General features: G+C 44.2%; 1 long non-coding RNA gene across 1 annotated transcript; it reads left to right on the top strand.

The window, feature by feature from the left end:
* Window positions 1-600: 600 nt before the first annotated feature.
* On the top strand, window positions 601-6,978 carry LOC145721287 (uncharacterized). The gene is made up of 2 exons (XR_014144908.1): window positions 601-1,318; window positions 6,315-6,978. It is a non-coding gene; the product is annotated as an uncharacterized LOC145721287 (long non-coding RNA).
* The last annotated feature ends 428 nt before the right edge of the window (window positions 6,979-7,406 follow it).

Here is a 7,406-nt window from a genome sequence, read left to right as displayed (position 1 = left end):
CACAGCTCATCCTTCCTGGGCCAGGACTTAGACCCAAACAGTTGCTTTAAGCTCTTAGACCATACACGATAGCATCTCTTGGCCAGAGAATTAGCAAGAAATCATAGGCAGTGAGAAGATCTTGGGCTTTGAAAAGAAAAAAAAAAAAACAAAAAACTCCCGGTTTCACTATTGGTCGGGTGACCTTGGCCAACTCAATTCTTTCTTGTCTGAAACGGGGATAACCCCCCCTGCCTCTGGGGTGAGAGCCAAGACGGATAAGGAATGTAAAAACCCCTGCACACACTGAGCTAAGACCAATGTTGGCTCTTTCCTCTCATGACAACCAGGCTGGGCAATTTCTCTTTCTTTTATAAAAGTGAAACCTTTGAGTTTCCTCACCAGTAACCTGGGCACAGTAAAGAGAACTTTGGCGCTTGAGCTCTCGAGTTTATCGGACAAAACTTTGTTGACATTGAGCCCACACAAAGCTGGAAACTCCCAGAGGCATAACTGCACAAGCTCTGACCTGGCACAGATTTCCCCTGAATTCTACAGAGTTTCAACACAGCTGAGGCTCTTGGAGAGCAAAGCTCAAGGTTCCGGAAATGCAGAGCCCAGCCCAGGGGAGGGGGGCTCTGTTCCTTTGAATGGGAGAGGGTCTCGGTGATTGAGTTTAGCGAACAGAGCCCAGCCGTGCTTCCCCTGCCCTTCAGAACCATCATGAATGTCTCTCTGGGAACCTCCTCATACAGCATCATCCCGAGTGCTGGTTTTCTTTCTTTCTTTCTTTTTTTTTTTTAAAGATTTTATTCATTTATTTGAGAGAGAGAGAATGAAAGACAGAGAGCATGAGAGGGAGGAGGGTCAGAGGGAGAAGCAGACTCCCCGCTGAGCAGGGAGCCCGATGCGGGACTCGATCCCTTGACTCCAGGATCACGACCTGAGCCGAAGGCAGTCGCTCAACCAACTGAGCCACCCAGGCGCCCCCGAGTGCTGGTTTTCAAAAGAACAAAAGAAATTTCCAACATTGGCCCTTTGATTGCCAAGAGTCGCCTTGCTCCGTGAAGGAGAAGGATCTGCCCAAGGTGGCCCCGGGACATAGACGGAGCACTCTGAGCCCTACCAGAAGGGGTTTGAGTCTGCAGAGTGCCTCCGTCTCATCCCCGAGAGAAAAGAAAGAACGGCTTCCACGTCCTATGATGGTTCTGAGGATGCGGTGGGATGGTGAGTGTTTGGAGCTCCAGACGGGGCCCGGTCCTTTGTCAGCACTCAGTCGGAGGGAGCGGTAGCTGTGCTCTGCCAGGAGTAAAGCCATTTGCCCTCATCACTCAGCAACGTAAGTAAATAAACTGGAATTGGAACTAAAATCTCCAAGCATGGCAAGCCCAGCTCTATCCTGTCATATCTGGCATGTGTGAGCCTCAGTTTCCTACTCTGTAGAGTAAAAAGGCTGAGCCATGTCAGAGTGTGGTAGGATGCGCCGTGTGAGGAAGCCCCCGCCTCCCGATTCACTCCACCCCATGTGATCTGACCTCGTTAAAATAGTTCCCAGCCCCTCATCCCTCTGGATTCTTTATACCCTGACAGGCTTCCTCCAACCCCAGAAAATCCCTAGGGGATAGACTCACACACAGATTTTTCTGATCAGTGTTTTCCCCTGAGTTGCCATGTTTTGCTGGGCAGGGGACCCTGGGCGTGGCATCTAATGGGTGCCCGTGACCCACAACAGTCCTGAGCCCAGGGGTGGTACATCTGGCTGTGTCCTGGTCTGGGTCACCATGGCCAGTAAAACAAGGGCCATGTTCCAGGTCTGCACCGACGGAGGGGCGAGGACCCCTGTTCCCATGGCAGCATGTGTTTAGGGGAGGGAGGCTCTGAGCTTGTGGAGATTGGGGCTGGGGACTGCAACACGGGCTGGTGGGACAGACAGGAATTTTGGAGGCGAACAGAATTCTTTTTCTGCCTCAAGTTAGTTTAGCATCTCACACAAGTGACTTCACTTCCCTGAGTTACAACTTATCTGCCAGTGAGAGACCTTAATGCCCTCCTGGGGCACCTTGGGGAAGACTAAGAGGGTAATTAGTGCAAAGCATGAAGCAGAGACTCACAAAGCAGCTGTTTCCTTACCCTTTTCCTCACTCTTTTAATATAAATGCAAATAATGGATCTGGGCCCCAAGTAGATGTAAAGAGAAGGAAGAGTTAATAATAATTCAGTGATATTTGTGCTCTACGCAATATATCCTTTTATCTTCTCCATAACCCTGTGAGGTAGGCACTGCTCATCCCCATTTTACATGTGAGAAAACTGAGTCTTGGCAAGGATAAGGATCTTGCCCATGACAGCTAGGAGGTGGTGGAGTGGGACGTGAACGAAGGCTCCCCACCACCCAGGCGGGTCCGTCATCCATGAACTGAGCTGGCAGCTGTGGACCAGGCCTCCTTTCAGCATTTCTGGAAGACTTTTCTCACAGCTGAAGTCTCTTCTCAGCAAAGTTCTGCTACTTCCTCTCTCGGGTTAGCTTTAGCTCAGCCTCAGCCTCACCCTTTTCGTTTGAAACCACAGATCTCCTGTTAGCTGTCCACTGTCCGTCACATGAGAGGAAATGTACAGCAAGGGCAGGAATATGGTCCCGGCAATCCAGACGCTCCCACAGAGGAGGTCCAGGCTGGCTGGGCCTGGGCCTGGGGGCAGCGAAGGAATCTGGCTCTGGTCCCCTCCAGGGTGAGCTTCTAATTCTCTGCTGGGCCAGCTTGCCCTACTCTTGGGCATTGCTCATCCTGTCAGGGGCTAGGCCCTGCTTTGCTCAGTTCCTACTCCTTCCTTCCCATTGCCTACTCTGCTCTTGACTTCCCACAGCCCCCCTCTGCACCGTCTTCAGGGCATTCTTGCATCCAGGCACGCTGGATGCCATCACCTCCCACCCTCAGGCATCCCATGCTGCTGGACTATTCATCGTGCACGTCAAAACTCTGGGCCTTCCCACACACACTTCTCTGTTTGCCAAGCCTTCCCACTGCTGCCCTCTCTAAATGGCACACTCCACGTCCATCCAGACCACAGCCACCACACGGCACGACTCTGCCGTCCCCATTGTAGTCTACGGAAATGACACCACCACCTCCACCCACAACACATACTTTTGGTATCAGGGCAGGAGTGGAGGACCATGGTCTATTTGGATGTGAGATGGGTAGACTTCCCAGGTTCCCTCAGTTCCTTCAATTCTGAAATATGTAGGGAGCCTCCCAGGTTCTGGGCAGAGGAATTCAGAATCTGCTTAAGGATTTTGGTGGGTGAGGGTTGCTGTCTTGGGCAGCAAAGCCTCCACTCTCTAAAGCAGAAATGGCCAGAGCTGAAGATGAGTGGAAGAATTGCCATTGGCCTTCCACGTCCCCAAGAGTACCATAGGCAGGTGGGTCCTCCTTTTGCATGACTGCAAAGGGATCCTCTGAGATAGTCCGGGGTTTGGACCCACAGCTGCTGGCCTTACAAAGAACACTTGGCCTTTCCAATCGGCTAGCCTTTTGGGGTTTTGTTTTCTTTATCTGAAAAACAAAGGAAATGGGTCAGGTTCTCGCTAGTGCTCTTTCAAGTGTTGACATCCTAGGAGCTGGGGATGAAGTCTCTTAAGCATGTTTTTTATTCTTTTTTCTTTTGTGATTATAAAATAATGTGTTCTAATGGTGGAGTATGTGGGAAAGTGCAAAACACAAGCCAGTCAAAAACTTAGGCCTCAGAAAAGCCTAAAAATAACGTGTTGGTGTTAGCTATTCTTTTCCTTGTAGTATGCCTTTGTGTGTTTATGTGCTTGCTTGTTTTACATATTTATTACATACTTTTCAATAAATATAACCCAAAGTATACTAGCATATATAATTAAATATTATTCAAAAAATTATTTTAATGGCATCGTAAAAGCCCATCGTTTGTCTTTATGTTGTTGGACATTGAGACTGTTTTAAGCTTTTTTTGCCAATATAATTAATACTATAGTGACTATGTTACCTATAAACCTACGTGTATACTTAAATCATTTCCTTCCTCAATTTCAGTTAAAAATAGAATTACTAAATTAAAGAATTAGAATCATTTTTAGGCTTTTGCAGTATAGTACCCAAATCACTTTCAGAAGACTTGTATTAGTTGATACTTCACCCAGAAGTGAGTATGTGAGAATGTGAACGTGAATGTCACTGGAGTATTAGGTTTGATTTTTTAAGATAATTTTGTCCACTTGAGAAATGGTTTCTCACTGTTACTTTAATTTGCATTTTTTTTGTTAAGCTAATATTTTTACATAATAATTGGCCACTTAATTTCTTTTTTAAATGAACTCTCTATGAGCCTCACTAATTTTTTTGAATACCCATCTTTTCCCTTTCTTATTGATTTTTGAGAACCTTTATTGATTTTGGGGAAGCCTATCATAGAAGGTATTATATTCCTCTCTTTTCATATATGTGGCCTATATTTTCTACATTTATTGCTTCCTTTACCTTGGTTTATGGTGACTTTTAACACACGTATTTTAATATTTATGGAGAAAAACTGATCAATCTTTTCTTTGAAGTTTCTTTCTTTGTTTTTATGCTTAGAAAATCTATCTCTTCCTAGAGATAAGGTAGTCTCCCATAATTTCATATAATTCACTTCTACCTTTAACTCTATAACCAATTTAAATTTATTTGTAAACAATATAAAATGAGAATCTATTTTTCTCTAATAATAAATACCTCTAGGTTTGAACAATATTAATCAAGCCTTCTTTTTAAAGATGATTTGATATGATATATATGACACCACGCATTAAAGACCCATATATAGGAAGTTCAGTTTCTAGGCTTTCTGTCTATTACATCTGTCCATCTTCTTATCCTGTAACACTGTCCTGTGCCACACTTATAGTTTTACAATTAATTTTAATTACGTGGAAGTTCACGTTATCCATAATTTGTTCTTTCAAAAGATCTTCAGCTGTTCTCATTGTTTTGATTATTTATTTATTTATCTTTTAAAGATGATATTTATTTATTTGAGAGAGAGAGAGCCAGGGTGAGGAGAAGAGGGAGAGGGACAAGCAGACTCCGCACTGAGTGTCGAGTCTGATGTGGGGTTCAATCCCAGGACCCCGAGATCATGACCTGAACTGAAACCAAGAGTCGGTCACTCAACTGACTAAGCCACCCAGGTGCCCCTACTTTGATCTTTTAGATGAATTTTGAAATCAGTTTGTTAAATTCCCCCCCCAAACCAGCATTGATTCTTTTTTGAAATTACATTAAGTTCATTTGCGAATCTGAGGTTAATTTATATCACTGGGATATTGAGTCTTTCCACCCAGGAGTAGAGTCTGCATTGCCACTTGGGAAAGTCTATCTTTATGCCCTTAAGTCTCTGTTTTTCTTATAGTTCCGGCCTGTTTTCTCTTGTCTGTTTCTATGTTTTAAAATTTGTTTTGCTATGTATTTTTAAATATTTTGCAATGTGATCATATTTTTTATTACACTTTTTCACTGGTTATAATTTCATACTGATTACTTAGCATTAAATAATCAGTCAATGGTATTGATTTAGCTTTTGGTGATAGCAGACAAATCAAGTGTATATAGCATTTCTTTCTTAGTGGTGCTGGGAAGCAAGAAATACACTTTATTCTTGTTCTTCAACCACATCCACTCAGCATGCAACACTATTCATTCCTACATATACTGAGTACCTCCAGTTTGCTCTGTGCTGTGCTTCACAGTGGGGCTCAGAAACTTTCACCTCACACTCACCTTTCAGAGTTTGTCCTTCAGAGTCCTCTGCCCCCCTTCCACCAGAGTGAGAGGTTGGGTGTGTGTATTAATAACACTTCCTGGCAGCCCCATGATGCTTATTTGGAGGCTTCCCAGAATTGGCAGCGTGGGTTTCCATTTTAATTAGCTTCTCAGGAGGTGTTTGCACAGCTCCTAAGACAAATAAGCCTGCTTTGGAAGCGGGAAGCCCAGTGCATAGTGAGCCTCGTCTCCTGAGTAAAGCTCCCTGGAGCAATGTTTCTGGGAAGGGTGATTGAAATTGTGACTGGGGAAATGGAGGATTTGGCTCAGCTCATCCTTACTACAGATCAGAGGCGTGGGCTATTGCTGGAATGGAGTGAAATGCTAAGCCATAGTGGAGACCTAAAAGGAAACAAAATCGATAATACTGATCCTGTTTTTATTTGAAATTTCATATTTTTGCAGCATTTACTTTCTGCCTTAATTTTGACTTTTTGAAATATTTGGTTAAAATAATTATTTTTATTATTTATTTCGTATTATTAATTTGTTATTTACTTATATTACTAGGGATTTTTTGGCACTCCCTTAAACTTTGCACCTGAGTCGAGTGCCTCACTCTCCTCACCCTAGTCCTGACCCTGCTGGAGATGCCTCTGTCGCGAATTGAATTGTGGCCCCCAAAAGATATGCCCACCTTCTCGCACTCAGAATTGGTGGGTGTGCCCTTACTTGGAAAAAGAGTCTTTACAGATATCATTAAGGAATTCAAGATGACGGTCTATCGGGGTTGGGCCCTAAATCTATTGACAGACATCCTTAGGCAGAAGAGGAGATGACACAGACACACAGAAGAGACAGCCTCGTGAAGACGGAAATAGAGATGAAGTTATGCAACCACAAGCCGAGTAGTGACCAGAAGCTGGAAGAAGCAAGGAGGATCCTTCCTCAGAGCCTTTGGAAGGAATATCGCCCTGCCAACCACTTGACTTTAGCAGTCAGGCGTCCAGTCTGTGAGAGAGTAAGTTTCTGTTGTTATAAGCCACCACGTTTGCGATCCCTGGTTCCGGCAGCCCTTGGAAACTGTTATAGCCCCAAAGGCACATGTGTTGGTGGAAAGGTTTGTAAGCCAGACTGAGGAGAAACCTCCACCCTTGGGTCCCAGCTGGAGAAGCTGCAGGTGTTCCAAAGTTTGGAGAGAGAAATACAGGCACAAAATAAAAAGTTAAAGACAGTTTCTGGTGGGTTAAATGTGTGTGTGTGCGTGTGTGTAAATTTTTGTTGATTTATCAAATATCTGAGTACTCTCTATTTGTCAACCCCTTGTGTTAGGCAGTGTGGGGCTCACGCACACATGAGCCCATGCTTGCCAAGCACAGACGTGATGACTTAGATCAAATATTAAAAGACAGAACTAAATTGTGAAGCAACTGCAAAATTCTAATCAGCTTTTCCCAGAATTCTCACCATATTTCTCCCATCTCTCAAAGAAACCTAGAAAAAGCTCTCTGTGATTTCATAATACCCTCTGTTTTCTGCCAGCATGGTACTTTCCCCACTGGGTGGTAATAACACATTCTTTTTATTTTTTTTTTAAGATTTATTTATTTATTTTAGAGAGGGAGTGCATGGGGCAGGGTAATGGGGGAGAGGGGCAGAGGG

Source organism: Leptonychotes weddellii, chromosome 4 (genome assembly GCF_054177405.1).
Source record: "Leptonychotes weddellii isolate Sample4059 chromosome 4, ASM5417740v2, whole genome shotgun sequence".
Lineage (NCBI taxonomy): Eukaryota > Metazoa > Chordata > Mammalia > Carnivora > Phocidae > Leptonychotes > Leptonychotes weddellii.
Note: the sequence above shows the minus strand (reverse complement) of the source record. Positions and strands in the feature narration are given on the sequence as shown.